This window comes from Ochotona princeps, chromosome 19 (assembly GCF_030435755.1).
Source record: "Ochotona princeps isolate mOchPri1 chromosome 19, mOchPri1.hap1, whole genome shotgun sequence".
NCBI lineage: Eukaryota > Metazoa > Chordata > Mammalia > Lagomorpha > Ochotonidae > Ochotona > Ochotona princeps.
In genome coordinates this window covers 4,382,038-4,401,771 of record NC_080850.1, presented here as the reverse complement: position 1 = coordinate 4,401,771, position 19,734 = coordinate 4,382,038, and positions in this window count along the sequence as shown.

Genomic DNA, 19,734 nt, shown 5'->3' with positions numbered 1-19,734 from the left:
TTGCTGAGGGTTGAGGCTCAACCCAAGAGGGTGAAGGGAGCACTAACAAATCTGTGTAGTCAGGGTATTGAAGGCTGAGATTTTCACAGACATGAGACGCTGTGTGAGTTCAATGGCCAGTAGCCAGCATTAGCTCAAGAGCGAGCAGTCTCTGCTACATGGTTCTGCTGGATGCACTGTAAAGGAAAAGGGAAAAGAAACAAACAATAAGGATCACAGTAGACCTGGTCCAATCCTTGGATTTAGCCAAACAGATGCCTATGAGAGCCTGAATCCCTTGGTCTGCAAGATTAACACCAGACAGATCCTGCCCTGCCATCTCCCAGTGCTGCAACTGCATAAGTTGTGTATGAGAAGCATGGGCAGCGAGAATACATTGTGAACACTGACCAGTACCATGCCATTGCAAGGGCTACCGCATCAAAGATATTTTAGTCATAATTAAATATGAGACCTATATAATACCTTAGCATTTCCCAGGAGAGCAAAAGGCACTAACATTTAACTGGCATACATGCAAACCAAGTTCTTTGAGAATGCCACACTTCACCCTTGTAAGTACAGCATGATAAAGCAACCCTATTTTCTCCTTTTCATAGGACAAAAAAGAGAGGTTCTGGGCGCTTAAGAGACTTGCTCGGTTTCATAGCACCATGAGATGACAATGACAGTCAGAGCTGGCCAGTAGACTCTGTGGCCCTGCCACAAAACCCAACACTAATCAGCAACATCCAGGGAGAACCCCACTGCAGTAGTCAGATGTATCTGAGCCTTCCAGGAGGCAAGATGCTGGAGGAGGCATAGGAAGTTTCTAAGGCAAAGTGATTAGCATCATGCATTGACCGCTGGTAGAATCCAGTCTTTTCTGAACTCCGTTCCACATCTAATATCCATGAATTCTAAAGATTACAGAAAATGCATCATTTCTGGATCCATCATGGAATGCTCCCCACTCTTAAAAACCCCTAGGGTCCCATATTCCCGTGCTTGGGTGTTGTGGCTAACCCTGACCGTTTCTTTAGGCTTAGGGAATAATCCTGAATATTTGAACTTGCCTTTATTTTCTTTTTGTTTAAAAAAATGCTTATTTATTTTATTGGAAAAGCAGATTTACAAAGAGAAGGAGAGACAGAGAAAAATCTTCCAGCTGCTGGTTCAATTCCCAAAGTGACCTCAATGGCTAGAACTGAGCCGATCTAAAACCAAAAGCCAGGAACATCATGCAGGTCTCCTATGTTAGTGTAGAGTTCCAAAGACTTGAGCCATTCCCCACTGCTTTTTCAGACCATAAGCAGTGAGCTGGATGGGAAGTGGAGTAATAGAACACGAACCTGTGCCCATATGGGATACCAACACTTGTCGGTAGAAGATGGGCCAGTTGAGCCATTGTACTGGCCCCTGGCCCTCACTTTATAAACAGAAGCAACAATGGGCTCTTGGGTTTGGAAGATGTAGCCTGGTCTTGAGAAGTTGTTTTCCTTTGACAGTGTTCTCTACTAGCACTCCCTGGAGTACTACCAGATTGCTGGACCCCATTCTGGCAGGGAGAAGGGCCTCCCTGGAGAGGCTATCTGGTGGTTGATGGGAGGCTTCCCTCAGAAGTTGTCACATCCACCCACCGTCTGTTTTTAGAATGCTCTTGAAGAGAGGAGATAAGCTGCTTGGTGTCCCTGTTCATGATATCAGGACAAGAAAGAGCCCGGCTGTCCAGATCTGTAGCAGCAAGGAGGCAAACACTCCTGGCTTGGCATCAGCACCTATCTCCTGACAATCTGCTGCAGGCTAGACAATCTGTCCACATCCTGGGCCACCGCAGGAACAGCATCTCATTGGACCCCAGCCCGACTTCCAGGATGAAGTCAAAGTCCCTTGGCCCATCTACTTGAGTCCTCTGTGATTCACCTCCTTCCATTCCCTATCATCTCTGCTTGCCCTTCTCTTCTTCCTCCTCCTTCTCTCTGGATTGCTGCATCTGTGCAGGTGACAGCTCTGTGGCACCTCCATGCCCTTGTGCAAGTTGTACTTTCCCCCTAGAACGACGTCCCCATCTCATTAGCCTGCAGACTCCTCTCTTCCCCGGATATCCCTCTTTCCTGGCCTAAAGCCCCTGCTTGGCTCCAACCAGGCGCAGTCCCTGCTGACTGTGCCCCTTATCTGCGACTCCAATACACTCTCTGTTTATCCTTTGGAAGCCCTTCTCCCACTCCATGGTAATTACATGTTCTCTCCAGCTTTCCCCTCCAGGTGATGACTAACTCGGGGAGCAGGGGCTGTATCAATTCTTCATCATCGTGTCTGACTCCTGAGATAACTGCGTGCTCCTACTCCTTACATGGAGTACATATTTAGAACATGTGAAAGGACTTCAGTATGGAACAAGGGAGTGGAAGAGTGAGGGAATGAGGGATGAACGATGAACATTCTCAGAGAAATGGAAAATGCATCTTGGCTGCTTATTACTAAGGTCTCCTGAGTGTTCCTAGTGTTCCCTGGGACCAGACTTCTTGTGACCAAGCCCCTGAGCCCCTAAACATCTGAGTACTTCACTGGTTTATTTAAACAGGGAGGCTGAGAGCCCAGCATGATGGCTCAATGACTAAACCCTTACCTTTTTATCTGGTGCCGTATGGGCACCAGTTCCTGTCCTGCTGTTGTAGGGAACTGTAGAGGCAAACACGGTAGCAACCTCGTTTCTCGTTCTACACAAAAGAAGAGTTTTCATGCGGACAAACTTTAGTTTGAAAAGTATGATTCACTTAGGAAAGAAAGAGGGCTCCTGTCTTAGTGACAGGAGGGAACTTCAAGGTAGGAAAGACCGAGGAAATGGTGGAAATGGGGTCTTTTCTGCACCATCTCAGGGAGGAGTTCACATGAATTACCCCAAGAACAGAACGGGGAAAAAAAACTCACTTGAGATGGGCAGTGATGTCTTCCACTTCACCCAGAAATGCTGAGACTCACAGCTTTCCTCCTCCCAGCCTGAAGATAAGCTGAAAACCAGAGTGACTGCTTTGACCTGACCAAGACATGAGATCAGTGTGGGCTTGTCTCCTTGCTCTAAGCGATGGGGATTAACATGTTGATTCTGTCCCTTTGCTCGCTCCCCAAAATTGTATGGAAACAAGGGAAAGTCCTGGTCTTCACATTTTAAAGGATGATTTTATTAGGGAGAAACACAATATTTCAGAAGCAACTTCACCAGGGATCAGAGACCCTAACTGCCTACTGCCTGTCTATTTCCTCACACTTTTCATCCAGCTCCCTGCTCGTGGTCCAGCAAGGCAGTGGAGGATGGTCCCCAAAGCTTTGGGACCTTGCACCTGTGTAGGAATCTGGAAGAAGCTCCTGGCTCCTGGTTTCAGATCAGCTCAGCTCTGGCTGTTGAGGCCACTTGGGGAGTGAGCCAGTGGATGAAAGATTTTTCTGTCTCCTCTCTGTAAATCTGCCTGTCCAACACAAATAAATTTAAGAACAAAGAGGGAGGTTGAAGATGCTTGTGAAGATGACTTGGACAAAATCAGTAGCTTTAGCTCTAAGCTGACCTCAGTGCCTCTTGCTGACGCCTCATTGGGCCTTCTCTGCGGAGTCTTCCAGCATCCCAGTCTCCTCCTTAGCTTGACCCTCACCTTCCAACAGGTCCGAGCTTTCTTACCCTGGAGCTGGCAAAGGAGGAAAGAGAACAAGCATCCCGGGAGGAATCGCCAGTCTTAGAAGTCGGGGATCCATATCCCAGTCTGGATGTCCCATCGATTTAGCAGTGAATCCAAAGTAGCATTGACTGCAGGCACGGGGAGAAGGGGAGGACCAGGACACAGTGGGCAAGGGCGCTGTCTACTTCCAACACTACCGCATATACTGCAAGTTCTCAGTACATGTGTGGACTTCAACACGAGGGAAAACTCAGCCGAAAAATTCCTTTGTGAGTGTAGGTGGGTCAAAAGGAAGATTTGCAAGTGGTCCAGGAAAGCTCTAGAGCCTTCCCTGACACGTGGGCTTTAGAACCCACATACTGATGAGTCTGTGTTCTGCGGGAATCTTTGCCCATAGTCCTCTTCCTTCCATGCTAAGCCGGAAGCCAGCCTCATGCTAGTTTCACCGAGGAAATTGACTCAGACTGCCAGAAGAGCACCACAGGAAGTTCACGTAGCAAGGCTAGTGTAACACCATTCTGGGGAGAGAACCTTTGGGTCTATGCAGCCTTTGTCACGTTGGCTGATTGCATGCATATCCACAGGAGGACCAGATAGAGAGTGGAAGTTTTACAAGCAACCAGTGAGGAGCCTCCTTCCAGCACTGAAAGCCCAGTCTCTGAAATGGGTCACATGTAGGAAAGTGACTTTGAACAAAGAAAAGTCTTTACGAAGAGAAGGAATTGACAATTGAAACTGGCACAAAAGAAGACAAGTAGACTCTGCATGTAATTGCAACGGTTTTATTTCGGTATTCTGATTTCTGTGGGGACTTGGCCTTGGGTGTCACAGACTACAACAGTTTGTAAATATGACCAAATCAAATGAATTTTGCGGAGTGTTTATCCCCAAGATTGATTATTTATTTATTTATTTATTTATTTATTTATTTATTTACTTATTTATTTATTTATTCTTATGAGCACTGTAATTATGAAATAGCCAGCTGATTGCTAATTGGCCCAAATGGGTTCAGTTGTCAACTGAAATGGCTAAGATGTGTGAAGAAAGATTCAGAGACAAAACACGGTTCAGTAGGACCAGGACACAGATGGCTCTCTTTGAACTAGTGGGTCTCAGAAACACCCTACCCCCTTGACTGGTCGGTGGGGTGAGTGCGTCTGAGTGTCATGAATGTTTCATTTGTTTAACAGTGCTCTGATTCAATTGCTGGGTCTTTTGTAAGCTTATGAAGTACAGTGTACCACTCTCACAGGCCTCCGTGTCAGCTCAACGATGACAGCCAAGTGTGCACCCAGGAGCTGGTTTGTTTTCAGCTCACTCTGCTTAATCAGATTTGGGGAGCAAGCAATTGAGAGGAGGACAGATACCCAAGTACTCTGGAGGACAGGGGTTTTCAAGAAACTGTGTCGCAAACAATGGGTGGCTGAGGACTGTCCCCAATCAGGATGCCCTGTCTGGTCTAATAACTTTCCCCAGGGCTCCAGCTTCCAAGAGACCTGCAAGTGATTAGCTCACAGGACCTCAGAGCTGGGCCAAGGGAAGCCTGGGGGGGTGGGGCTGAGATTATGCAGTTACTCCCTTTATTTGTTCTTCATTAACTGTTTATAGGTTTTTGAAAATGTTTATGGCGCTGGAGCATAGAACAAAGGGAACTAAAGCACAGTCACATGCCTGTTCCTACTTCACTCTTTCTTAATGACATCTCAGCCCATTTTAAAGGAAACACAAGATGCAATATTTATTGCTCAGACACAGTCATAGGCTTCTCTGAGAGCCAACATGGAGATGGCGCAGTAGCAAGCTCTCTCTGCCCATGGGACAGGGTAGATGCCTGGAGTAGCGTGCTCCCCGCAGTCCATGCATGGTTGCTTAACGCCTGCTTGAGGTCCCAGTCCTACCCTAGCCATGGAACTGGACAGATGGCTCTGTGACTTGGCCTCGCTGCTCCCAGTCTCTGCAGCGGGGCTCAGCATGTCTTTTCCATGATCCAGGATTGTTTTCCATCTACTCCTTCAGTCTGCTGGCCCCTGTCAGCCTTCCAAAACAACCTCATTGAAATCGTTAGCTTAGGGCCAACGCATACTGATGAACATGGCAGTAAAGAAATCAAAACCAGAGAAACCGAGTAACCTCCATCAGGTCACACAGCACCTTTGTCACATCTGAGTGCAGTTGCTTAACACCAAATCCTGAGCACCTAGAGATGAAAAGCATTTGGGTTGCTAGGGACAAGATTACTTTTGCTGCCAACCCCCCTCTCATTCTCCTTTGTTCTCTGTGGAGTTCATTACATGGAAGCAAACACAATGTCAGCTTAGAAAGCAAATGATGTCCTTTCAGGTCTGAGATCTGTGAACTTGAAGGCTGACATTCAAATCCCCCACATCACAGTCACCAGCAGTGTCTTCAGCTTTGTCTCCCACACAAAAACTTCCCGCCTCAGTTGTGTCCTCTCTCCACATTCTTCCCAAACAGCTCTTTGCATCTTCTTTCCTTCTTTCTCCAGACATCCTCAAGAACTGCTCTGGCCTGGGTCTGGGGAACTCACCCAGCAGAAAGGAAACACGGTTCCCCACTGAAGGAGCTCATGGCTGCCAACAAGAACCAATGAGGGGAAGCTTAGAGATGCAGGAACATCATGAGGGGCCTGAAGGATTGGATGTTGGAGAAGGTTGTCTGGAGCAGGGCATTTTCACCTGAGTGTTCCTGAGGTTGTGTAGGAGATGAAAGCAGAAAGGAGGAAAGAGGTACCAAAGCAAACAAAGGTGGGAAAAGGAAGAACGGAGGGACAGCAGGGGAGAGGAAGGCAGGCAGGCAGGGAAGTGGGGAAGAGAGAAAGAAAGAGAGGAAGGGAAAGAGAAGGGGGAAAAGAGAAAGGAAAGGATGGTGGGGGAAGGAGAAAGGAGAAAAAGAAGAGAGAAAGAAGAGGAATGGTGGGAGGAAGGAAAAAAATAAACATGGGAGCTATGACAGCAAAAGCAACAGAATAAATATGAAGATACACTGGACATGGTCGTAATTGGAAACATTTGTGCTTCCAAGGACACCATGAAGGAAGTGAAAAGAAAATGGAGAGAAAAGCTTTGTGAGTCCGATATCCAATAACCAAGTTGCATTTAGACTACAAGGAACTCCTAAAACTCAATAATAAAAAGCAGGAACCTCGATTACAGTTAGACAAAGACCCAAATAGTGATTTTCATAAAGAAGGGCTATAAATGATCTATAAGCCCATGAAAACATGGTCAACACCACCAGCCATCAGGAAATGTGAATCAAAGCCACTCACCAGCATGATTAACCTCAAAAGATGGACAGCAAGAAGTGTTAATTCGGATGCAAGGATGTTGGGATGTTGGAATGCTGGTGCATTCCATCACCCCATAAATGAACCATTTACTGGTTCTGAAAAAGTTAAATCAGAATTTCCAGATGGCCCATCAACTTCACTCCTAGGAAGATATCTAGGAAAATTGGGGGGGGGGGGAAGTCTGTAAATTTTCTGCACAAATATTAACAGCATCATTGTTTATCATTCCCTTGATAAACAATTCACATACCCATTAGCAAACAAATGGAAAAATCAAATATGGTCCATTCAAAAAATGGAAAATCATTCATACATGAAAAAGAAATCCAGTGCAGGTGAAACTGAGAAGCATGCCAACAACTACAAAAAGAATCTCTAAAGACAATGGATGTAAAATACATTTACACAAAATATCCACAGTAGAAACTCTATAGAGACAAAATGTGTATTAGTGATTACCAAGGGCAGGTGGCACTGAGAAATCTCGAGGAGTGATGGCTAAAAGGCACACACTTTCTTTAGTGGAGAGCATTGAGGTTGTTGTGTTACTGGCTATCGCAACAAGTACACAAACCAGCAAAATACACTTTGAGTGGGTGAATTTTATGGCAGATAAATTATATGTTAGGCTATCGATATGAAAAATAAGCACTAAGGCTATGAAAAATTCAACCAAAATATTTGCCTTTACAGCTCGTATTACTTGTTGAAAATTGTGGATGATAATGGTTAAGAAAACCGGCTTCAAATCAGCATGATGGGGTTTGGATTCCTATAAGCCAGGCACTTCACATCTGAGAGGTCCAGGTTCCTTACCGGTAGAATGCAGTAGAAGGGGTGGGGCTGGGGAATGCTTGTGAGGACCAAGTACTGTGGCTGGTCCCTTGCACATGCACTCATGGAGTGAATGATTGCCACTATAGGCGATAGACAACTTAGAGTAGTATTGACTGTAAGACTTCCAGGTGGGTTGTAAAGACAGAAAAGACACACCAAAACAAAAATAATAAGTATTTTAAAATTTGTTCTGCCAGTTTAAGATTCTGTAGCAGCTTCAAAATTCATCTGAAGTCATCCATCTATAAATATATAACTGGGTGTGAGTACTTAGACTTTAGGGCTTAGCATCAACCCAGGATCATGTCAGATAGCATTGACCCTGGGGACTGAGCCCAGATCTGCCTGTTGTGCTGACCTGGCATCATCAGGAGCCTGTGGCACACCCATCACTCCATAAATGAAATCTGTTGACATGGGCCCAATTGCCTCTGCAGGAGGTTTTTTTCTCCCAGAAGTCTTGTGTTGTTGGAGTTTGGGGTGCCGTTCCACCTCAAGAGTTGTGGGAAAACATTCAGACACAATCCTACCTGCAACCAGACTGTACCTGACTGTTTCACTTCTGGACTTCTGCCTCCCCACACCCCCCAAAAAAACCCAAAATACAAAACCCTTGCCCACCTGCTCAAGGATACTGGTACAAGGATGCTGCCTGTGGTATTACTGGTAAGAGCTGAGAGAACCACCAAAGGGCCACTCCAGCTTTTGAAACAAACAAGAACTCTACACAGGCAAGGACACCCACTATCCTCTGCAGGTATGAGCCAGGTATACTGCTGGTGGTTCTGCTACACCTGCTCCTGTTTGCAGCTCCAAGAGCCCAGCTGTTGTCTGTACTGCCTAGAGTTAATAGAGCAAGAACAAGCATTATGAACATGTCTGTGCCAGGGGTGGATGGCTCTAGGGGAAGGGAGTGTGAAGACTTAAGAAATGAGGCATTGACTCTTCCTCAATCCAAGAAGGTCTAACCAGGTATTTCATGCTTGTGAACCATCATGAAATAAATAGAAACTGTAGGGAGAACTGTATAGATTTTAAGTAGGGCAGGGAAGGGAACGGAAGCATGGAGAGGTTATAGCCTCATCTACCTACATTAGTTTTGGCTTGGGGCTTTCTGGTTTCTCCCAGCAGCCTGCCACATCCCTAGGCATGGAGGGAGAGACCATACCTAACGCATTGATGGCCCTCACTAACAACAATCAGGAAATCCAGTAGGTTCTGCTTTCAAAATATATCCTGGCAATGTCTGATTTTCTGTCTCTACTGCTACTTTCCCACAAAGACACCAGCATCTGTTTCATGGAAAACTGGAGCGTCCTAACTGGGAACCCCACTTCTGCTATGGTTTCATTATCCATTCTTCACACAACAACCAATATATCCTTCATGACATGTGTATCAGATACAGACTTGGTGGGAATGATGATGATGATGGTAACGATGATAGTGTTGTTAATGGTTATAATCTTGACAGGAATGATGGCTGATAGTTATAATGAGATTATGGTGATGGCAATCATGGTAGTGATGATGATAATGATGATGAAGGTGGTGATGGGGTGATGGTGATAATGATGGAAATGAGAGAAACACCTGGCATTTACTAACCAGCCTGCATGTGGTATACTGATATGTTACGTGGTGGTTTGACCATCATAAAGGCACCCCTATATTGCTTTCTCTTAATCCTCACAACGACCCTACACAATTGATACTGTAATTACGTCCCGGTTGCAGGTCACAGGGTTCACTGTTTAAACGTTCCACTAAGCTTTTTATTCTACTTAGACAAGTCCAGCCCTCATCTCTTTCTCTTATTCTCCTGCCCTGAGGCTCCAACTTCTGTCCTCAATTTGTCATCTTTCAGCCACATGGACCTTACACCTCCCCTCGCAACTCCACCGGAATTCTTTCCATCCTGGACTTTGTGTACTACTGTTGTTTGGAAACACTCTTCCTCTAGTCCCCACTTACAAAGAGTGGTCCCTGGCTCAGCAGCATTAACATCACCCAGAATCTTATTGCAAATGCCTTTTTCAGGTCTCACCTAAGACTTAATGAATCAGAAGCTCTGTGGGCAGAAACCAAAGATCTGTTTTTTAACAAGCCTGGGTGAGTGTGACTCTCATCGTGGTTTGAGAATCACTGCTCTAGTTATCACAAGCTGGCCCCATCTTGTCATTCATATCCCAGGAACTTGTACATTCAAGAGGCTTCCTTGGCTCCTAACCTCAGGCACATTCCCTCCCTATGTCTCTCCCTACTCTATTGTCATAAAGTTTTATCATTACCCAAGATTTCCTTCTTTGTTGAGGAATAGGTGTGTCTGTGTGTCAGTTACCTGTCTTTCCCCCCGTGATGCCATGAAAGCACAGTATCATCTCAGCCATCTCAGCACCAAGAATGAAAGTTAGCTCAGGACAAACTGGGATGCAGAGAAGAGGAGAGGAGAGCTGGCGGCACAGGTTGGCATCAGAAATAAGCTTTTGCCCCAGATGTCTCAGTGGACATTCACATGGACAATTATGGCTGAGGTGGCACTAACTACCCTAGAGATGTTTCCTAAACAGGGCCTGTCAGGCCACATTAGCAGAATTCAAAGGCCCTCTATGAGCTCACTTGTGCCCACCATCTGTATCTTCCTCCCTCCATATTACCTACCAAGTGTTTTTCTCTCAGCTGTCTCTAACCTTGTTTACCCTTGCGAGAGCTCAGATTCCATCTGGAGAAGTACCGGTCCATTCTGATGGCTGCCCCTCTGGACTAAACCCTGTCCACTTGCTTTCCATTACTCTGTTTCACATCTGAGTTTTTTCTGGTGCTGATACAAGAACCAATCCCATCCATCTTCACTAACGGTAGTGTGACCAGATGCCAAAGTACGCTGCACCTTTCTCTCCCCTTTCTCTCGCATCTTGGCATCATCGAGAATGTCCCACCATTCAAACTCGTGCCCTTCTTGTGGATCAGTTTTCTCACTGATCTTTTTGCCTCAAGTCTCTCTCCCCATCCATCTACCCACTAGGCAAATCTAAAGTGCACATCTCAACACGTCACTTCTGGTCTCTGAATGCCTGTGTCTCATTGGTAGCTTAGAAGAGTGGATCCCAATGGTCCTGAACTTGTTCTCATCTGTGTTCTTCCTGCACCCTCCCTACCAAATACATCTGAATCCCACATCATGCTGACTTTGCCCAGGGCATTGCCCAAAATCTTCTCAAATCTTCCATTGGTAGAGACATCCCACTTGTGTCCTCTGTTCAAGTGTTCTATGTCTTCAGCCCTAAATGCTTCCTTCCCTTCATCGGAACGCTTTCCCTCTGTTACATTGTGTATAGGAGAGAGGTAAAGAGGGGCATTGGAAGATGTGAGTCCTTTGAGGATGAGAATTTTTCCACAGTATTTTATTCAGTATCTAACATGTAGTCAGTACTAATGAACCTTCACCATTGAATGAATAAGTGAATGAATGAATGAATGAATGAATGAGTTCTGTAGGGAGGAAAAGGTCCTAAATATTTTGTCCCCATCCCTGCATCAGCTCCATCCAGGAGATCTTATCTGGAAGTCTGTCACAGTAGCTGTGTCAATCTTTCAGCATGATGTGAACCCTGGGGACCTCCTAGTAAATCATTTGCAGCAGTCAGAAGTGCTGTGCAGAGCAAGAGTCATTTGCCCATTGCAGGACCAGCGTGGTGACCTGCGGAGAGTTTGTCTACAGACACCTTTGTGGGCAGCCATTCGATTTCCTGAGCACGAGGAGGCCTTTATTTGAGATTCCAAACGTTATTGCAACTTCGAAGTGACTGCCCTGACCCCATTGGCAACCTCACAGCATTCAACAGTGATTCATCTCTTCAGGAAACCGCATCTCCCTCCCGGGTCTGCCAAGCGATATTGGCACAGAAGTGATGACTGAGCGTGGGCTTGGCAAGACAGAAAAATCCTCCTCGCTCTGGTCAGTCTCCTGAGCGGCCTGGGAGAAAACTATTTCCTTTGCAGCAGGGCTCTGCAGTTATGCAGTAGAGTGAGATGATGAGGAGTTGCACCCTGGGTCCAGCCCAGCAGAGACGTGAATGGAGCAGCTCAGCTCAATGCTATTCTGTCCATGGATCCCTGCCAGGAGGATGTCCATTGAGTCTCCAGGGTTTCCAGGCCATTTGGACCTGAAACTTCCTTCAATTCCTCAATGATTCTGAAGTGACAGAAGTCAGTGTGGTATCCACTAGAGATGGCAGATTCAGAACTTGGGCAGACTGTAATTTCTTTTTCAACTTTTTCTGAAAGAATAATACACAGAGAGATAATTACACAAACCATAAATATGCAGCTCAATGAGTTGTCTCAAAGGCACAGCTGATGCTGAATTCCCTTTCTGGCTGCCAAAAGGTACCAAATCACACACCTTGGCTAAGCCTTCATTTCCTCCGTTCTCCATGAGAGCTAAAAATCAGCTTCTCAAAGAAATCTGAGACAATACCTTCTCTCCACTTCCCCCATAATCACTCAGTTCTCTCCATTCTAAGTTTCAGCATTTTTGTTTTGGTAGAATAAGCACAGCACCCTCTGATATCTTCTTCGTTCAGATTTGCTTGCTTTCTTTCCAGAAGTAGAGTACCAGCTCCCCCAGGAGAAAGACTTTTTGTTGGTTTCCACTCTATTTACTCAACTTCTTTAGAAGTAAGTCTGTGCAGGCTGGGTGAAGACACATGGTGTTTTGAGGGCTGCTTTGAAACTAAAGAAAAATTGGTGAGGATGGCTATGAAAAAAGGGAGAGTAGCAAGCATTGGAAAAGATGTGGACAAAGTAGAAACATGGCATATGTCCTTTGAGAGTGTAAAATTGCACATTTGTTGAGGAAAAGAGATGGAAGTTCATCGAAAAAATTAAACACAGACTTTCTTAGTGAGCTGATAATTCGACTTTGGGTCTAGACCCTGAAGAAGGCAGGATTAAAAACATGTTGGTACAACCATACTCTTAGTACCGTTATCCATGATAACCAAGGACAGCAGTAAGTCAGGCGGCCATCAGTGCATGAATGGATAAGCAAAATTACCATACACAGACCATGGAGAACATTTTGGTACAAATTACACTGTGGGTGAAAGTTGAGGACATTGTACTAAGTTGAAGTAGGCAGACATAAGGGTACATGTTGTGCCATTCTACTTAAATGAGTGGCCTTGGGCAGGCAAAATCATCAGTGGAAAAAGCAGCTCCATGGTCTCCAGGGGCAGAGCATGGGGAGCAATTGTTTAATGTAGGCAGAGTTTCAGTTGGGGAAGAAGAAAGTTCTAGAGGTGGATAATAGGAATGATCACACAACCATGTGAATACATCATGTCATTAAACATCAAAGATGGTTAAACTGCTCAGTTTTATGTATACATGGTTTTCAATTATAAAAATTATTTTTTGGTAAATGTGGGAAATAACCCAAAAGATGCCAATAATAGTTTGCTCCCAACAGGACTAAACCAACTCCAGAAAGCACTATTTACACCTCTTGTATCGGAATCCCATCGTCTCCTGTTTGGTTTGATCTTCCTTGGGACTCCTATGTGAGATAGGAGTGGTCTTCCAACTGGGGAAAAAAGGAAGGAAACAGAATCGGGGACAATCTGGCATGGCTAAGAATCTGTCACACGTCAGATGCGGACTGGGTGCGTTACTCCCCAACTACCCTGGTTTTGCAAATGAAGAAATCCAGATTCAGAGAAGAGGTTAAATAGCCTGTCCAGGATCACATTTCATTCCTGACTGTAACAAATATTTGTTGAGCACCTTCCATGAACTTGACCCTTACCTGGATGCCGAAACTCAAACAAGGAAATGAAGACTGTCCCTGGTCTGATGACAAACTCATCAAGTGATTAGCAAGTCATTACAGGAATAAGTAATGAGGCAATGGGATGGGGAGACAGGAGGTAATAGTGTTCATACGAGAGTGAGGGGCTGGGAAGCCAAAAGAGAGTGGATTTCCAGAGAAAAGATTGGGGGGTAGGGCTGAGACTGATCACGCAGTTAGTTTTATGAACCAGCCTATGGAATTCACCCTCAATCTCGAAGGCAATAGGTTTCCTGGAGGGTTTTTAACAAGGGGGTGATTTGAAATTTTAAGTGCCCAAAGACCAATGAAAGGAAAAGTGGTGGGAAGGGATTTCGTTGGACACCAAGACAGAGTCTACAGTTGTCTCCAGTGCTCTCCATGTATTTTTCTCCCAGCACAACACTTTCTACAATGTCAAGAGGTAGGCTTCACTCCCCATCTTTTTCTATTACTGATACTCAGTAACGTTAAGCCCCTCGGCAGGTGCTTTGTGATTCATATGGATTGCGCACAGTCCACCTATGCGTTGAGCTTCCTGGAGAACCCAGAGCAACAGAGTTTGAATTCTGTGAGCATTTAGGATGCATGCCAGCTATGCGTATAGCTAGAAAAGGAGGGTGAGGCCATTATCATTTATCTCTGGGAAAGACCACCCAGGTGTTTACCAAATGAATTTCTACATTGGTTTCAACATTCCACACCTGCTTTTGTGTAAGCTATGACACATTCTCAAATGTCAGACTGGAGTTTGCCAATAAGTGTGATGGGAGATGCTACCAGATTTGCACATCACAGCTGTAGGTAGGGAACTGGGCAGATGACAGTCAGAAAGGGAAAGGTGAGCATTAAGGTAACTTGACTTGGGAGTTTAGATACAGCTAAGTTGATTAACATTTTGCAAAGTTCGAGCAGATCTTCTCATGTACTGCCTCCCCCATTCCTTGCTTGGGTTAATAATACCCATTTCTTCTGGAGAAATTCATAAAGAATTGAGATCTAGTAGACTCCATTTATAATCTAGTGATTGGGCCTAGCATGATGGCTCAGTGGCTATATCCTTGTCTTCCAAGTGCTGGGATGTCATATGGGGGCCGGATTGTGTCCCAGCTACTCCACTTCCCTTCCAGCTCCTGGCTTGCAGCTGGGGACTCAGTAGAGGAAGGCCCAAAGCCTTTGGATCCTACACTCATGTGGGACCTGGAAGAAGCTGCTGGCTCCTGATTTCAGATCACTCAGCTCAGCCATTGAGGCCACTTGGAAAGTGAACCAGTGGATGGAAGATCTTCTTCTCTGTCTCTCCTTCTCTCTATAAATGTGATTTTATTTTATTTTTATTGGAAAGTCAGATATACAGAGAGAAGGAGAGACAGAGAAAAAGAATCTTCCGTCCATTGATTCACTCCCCAAGCAGCCACAATGACTGGAACTGAGCCGATCCAAAGCCAGGAGCCAGGAGCTTTTTCTGGGACTCCCACACAGGTACAGGATCCCAAGGCTTTGGGCTGTCCTCGGCTGCTTTCCCAGGCCACAAGCAGGGAGCTGAATTGGAAGTGGGGCTGTAAGGATTAGAACCAGCACCCACATGGGATTCTGATGTATGTGAGGTGAGGATTTTAGTCACTAGGCTACTGCACCAAGCACCAAAATAAATAAATCTTAAAAAAAATGCATAGTTACTATCAGTACTATCAGCACTGATATCTGAGTTTCAGGAAAACATAAATTGTTCTCTGTTTAGAAGTTCGGACCCGAGACACTCCAGTGTTGATTTTATAGTAGGCCTACCATAGCTTTGAGCCCCCATCCACCTACAGTTCAGTCACATCATTGAATTAAAGCTATTCAAAACTAAAGAGTATTTGTAAAGACTGCTACCTCACTACAAGATGGAGATGCTATCCAGGAAAAGATGGCTAAGACTGAGTTCCAGGGAAAGCCTCCAGTTGGCTGGGAGAATATCTACTAATCTCCTGCTATGTACTAGTCCTTGCACTGGAAAGACAAATAGGATACAGGCTTGTCATCAAGCAGGCAGCCCGTGTGCTCCTACTCCTTGTTAAACAAGACTTGATTCGGATTTAGATTTACACTGTGTATATTTTATAGCAGGAAACCCTCAGCAATTGGTTACTTATTTTGCAGGAGCGACTGTTGGAATTTGACAGCTATTGTCTTGTTTGATCATTATCAAATCAACATTCACATCCTACTGATGAGAAAATTGAAGCTCACAGAGGCACATTCTCTTGCCCAACCAGGCAGAACTGGTTGAGTCTAGAGCTCAGCTTGGAACTTGCAGCTACCTGCCTTCCAAACCTCTGTAACTCCTCGTAATTCTTAGTCTCTGGCCTGCAAGTCTTCGTGTCCTCGAATTACACTCTCTAAACATGGCCTATTATTTGGTTTCCAATGGGTGGAGCTCGAAAAGCTTTTCTTAAAATGAGTCCAAAGATTTCCCATGTTCCATAAGAATCTTTCTGCCTGAGAAGCAATTGGGAGTCCCTTTTCTTCTTCTCTCCCATGTGGGCTTCTTCAGCAGTCAGGGAAATGTTGAGTTGGTTTCTGGACAGCTGTAATTGCCCACCTCTATCTTCCAAAGGCTCACGGAAAATGCATCATTTTGAAGAAAAAAAACCAAGTGTGTGTGTTTTTTCTTCATCAGAAATAGTGTATGTTTTTAATTCCATTTTTTTTTTTCATGAGCGTTTTAAAGTTGCCCCTGTGTAGGTGCTGTGTGGAGGCTCTTGACTCCACGATGAAAATGGTTCTTTGGTCTCTCTGCTTGAAAAACAGCGGGAAGTTGAAGCACTGAGAGGTTTGTACCTTATCTAAAGTCACAGGCCAACAGAGACAAGACTGAAGGAACCAGTCCTATCTGTCCCTACAGCCTCAAATTACTTTACGTGCCAAAAAAATGTGTTTCCACTGGGTGGTTGGAGCTGTGTTTTTCCCATCACGCTCTCTGTTCCCTGCCTGTCATGAGCCAACCCTAGGGCAACCAACACCAGGAAGGTGTGTGGGTAGGTATCCTGGCTCCAGGGAGGAATCAATGCTGTCCCCTACCCCATCTCTGAGATGACAGCCTGGCTCTGAGAACTCCTGTGCATCAGGCGGCATGATACCTGGAGTTAAATGCAGAGGCACCATTCTGTCCTTCTCCCCTGTTTCAGCTATTTGATTCATAATGGCTTCTGTTCATTCCTTTGTGCCTTTCCCTTGGGGTTATGTCACCCTAGGTGAACAAAGAATCTTTTCAAGGACCTGGAAGAAACCAGATTATGTTATGGGCCCCTGCAAATTAGAGGCCTGAAGAGGAGACCTCTTATTTGAGGATAATCACCATCTATTCTCTTGTTTGACGACTTATTTCAAGATAATTAGAGCTTCACTTTTACCTCCTCTGTTTTCTCTTGTCCTTGCCCTGCCAGCCCTGGAGCAGTGAGGGAAGGGACATCTGGAACTGGAGATTGAGTCACTACCCTCTGTTAAGAGCTGGCCAAACAACTGCCCTGGACACAGCCTTTTCAGGTTGGCATGAGCGGGCCAGCTAAGAAACGTGTCTAAACCTTCATTCTCTCAACTGGTTTGACAGGCATATGTTTTTAACACTGCAGATATGTAGAACTTAGCCTAGCTGAAAATGAAGCAACAGAAAATGAAGACGAAGGTCCTGTCTCCAGGATCATAGATTGTAGTTGTGGAAGTAGTTGAACAATATTGCTCACCTAGAAGGGAAGAGATTTGTGGAAATAATGAGTGTGTCCAGAAAATATGATTTTTGATCTTTATTATTCCTGGGTGATAGTAGCAATAATAGAATCACCGTGATAATAAACAAGACGGATAGATTTTTTTTTTCAAGTAAGAGTTACACAACGATCGCAAACCTGTCACTTTTAAGACCAGGATTTTCTGTTTAGAACTTTGCTAAAGGGAAGCAGCAACATCCAAGAGCTAGACCTCCTTTTGTCAAGCAGAGCTATTCTTCCACAGTGCTTGGTACCTTCGCAAGAGGCCAGAGAGCCTAAGGAAATCGGCTTCTAATTAACTGGTTCTTTTTTTGTTTGACATAAAAATGTACTATTAATAATACAATGATGATTAATTATTTTTCTAGGCTGCCAGATCACCGTTCCAAATACTTCACCACTATTAAGTTCACGTCAATTATCAGTTAATTCTATGAGATTGCGGCTGGAATGAGACGTCGGTGATGAAATCAATCTGGATAAGCAGATTTTGGGAATTGCAATGACATCCATACACTGCAGAAGATTCAGGGAGTGGCAGGTTTTCATGTCTGTTCTCTGTAAAATTTCCACCTTGTCTAGGAGTCTGTTTCACATCCTATTGAACTGTGAGTCCTTCAGTTAGGACTTTCCTATGCTCAACTTTGAATGAATGTACGTGCAGTTGCTCAATCATGCACAATAAGATCCACTGCCTTCCAACCTCTCCATCGTCTCCTCCCCCCTTCTCTTCTTCCTTCACCTTCTCTCTGAATTGGTGACTCTCTACAGGGAGGCTGCCTACTGTGGATTCCACAGAAGGGATTTTTGCCTGACAGCTACATCCCACCACAGTGAAGAGATGGAAAAAAAAAAAATCGGTTTCAACCAGACAGAACAAAATCATTAGATTTACATCTGGGACTCAAATGATGTTGAAATTCAAGGCAAGCAGTGGTTTCTGGCTTGGACTTCTTGGCATTCACATTGAGACTTAGATGCACTCTGTAATGTTTTGTTTTTACTCTGAACCTCTTAAAATACCTATTTTTCCCCAAAATAATTTCACTCCACTGAACGCCTTAACACACTCTGCCAATCCACTTTTCCCATTATTTCAAAGTTGATGTCTCCTCAAAAGGAAATTTGATTTAAATATTTTTGATTCCTTTACATAAAAATACTGAAACTCAAGTTACCAAGAACTATTTGATGGCCAACAAATCCTCCAATTTCATGTGAAAGCTATGAGGCCTATTTTTCTCAAAAAAAAAAAAAAAAAAAAAATTGAAATCATGTTTTGCCAAAGAGCCAATAAAGTCTCGACTCGATGAGGTTAAGTTTAACCACCCACAAATCAAAAAATCTTGCTAACTTTACGCCAAACAAAGCTTGGGGTCAGTTTAAAATATTGAGTTGACCATTCCCACCCATTCTTAATTTAACGGAGTTGTGAAGTCATTTTCTGTCTTGTAGGTATGCGGACGTGGAATGAGTAACGCGCTGAATTGAGATAATTCAATCTCATCAAATACCTCTCGGTGATTTGAGCTCCAGTCTCCAGTTTCTTTCTACTTTAGTGCATGCTGTGCCTGGCACTGGTGTAGACCCAGTGTCACTTACCCTCCAACCTTTACTTTCAAACTTTTCACCATCTTCTCATTACCTTTAGGTAGTCCGGCCATGCTGTTCTTGAGTCCCAGTCCATTTTCCCTCCAGTCTCACCTGGGCACAGTTAGTTCCAATCCCTCCAGAAAACTTGCCATTTCCTTCATGTATCCATTGCCCTTGCTACACCCCAATGCCCAGACATAGGCTCATCCCTTTGCCTGCCACAGTCTTTCCTCTGTCTGTGCCCTGCACCAATCCTAATCTCTCTTCAGGCACACCGTGGATATCATCTTGTTTCTAAAGGAGTCTCTGCCATGCACCTCCTGCTTGAACACTGAATAATACTCCCTGTGTCATGGGAAATTGCTATAATTTTTGGTCTCCAAAAGAGGTAATTTCACCATCCTGTATTCTCCTGCATAAATATGCAACACAGCACTTTCCAAACCACATCACAAGTATCTAGGGTGTTAGCAAGGTAGTGTAACAGATGTACCTGCCTCAAGATGTAAAATTGAGCATGCCTGCTGCGGGTGATCCTATCAGCAATGCACCAGACATTATATTCTGTAAGGCTTTACATTTGTTGGGCCTCCTCTTCTGGGTTTGGATTGCTCCTAAAGAACAGAGTGACCAGCATTTTGTTTCCTTAGAGATACTTCCATGCACTCATCCGTTCACCCACCTAGTCACCCTTCCCAGGCAATCCCCTATCCACAGAGAGAGAGAGAACAGAAACTCATGTCCCCGCTCTCCCATCCG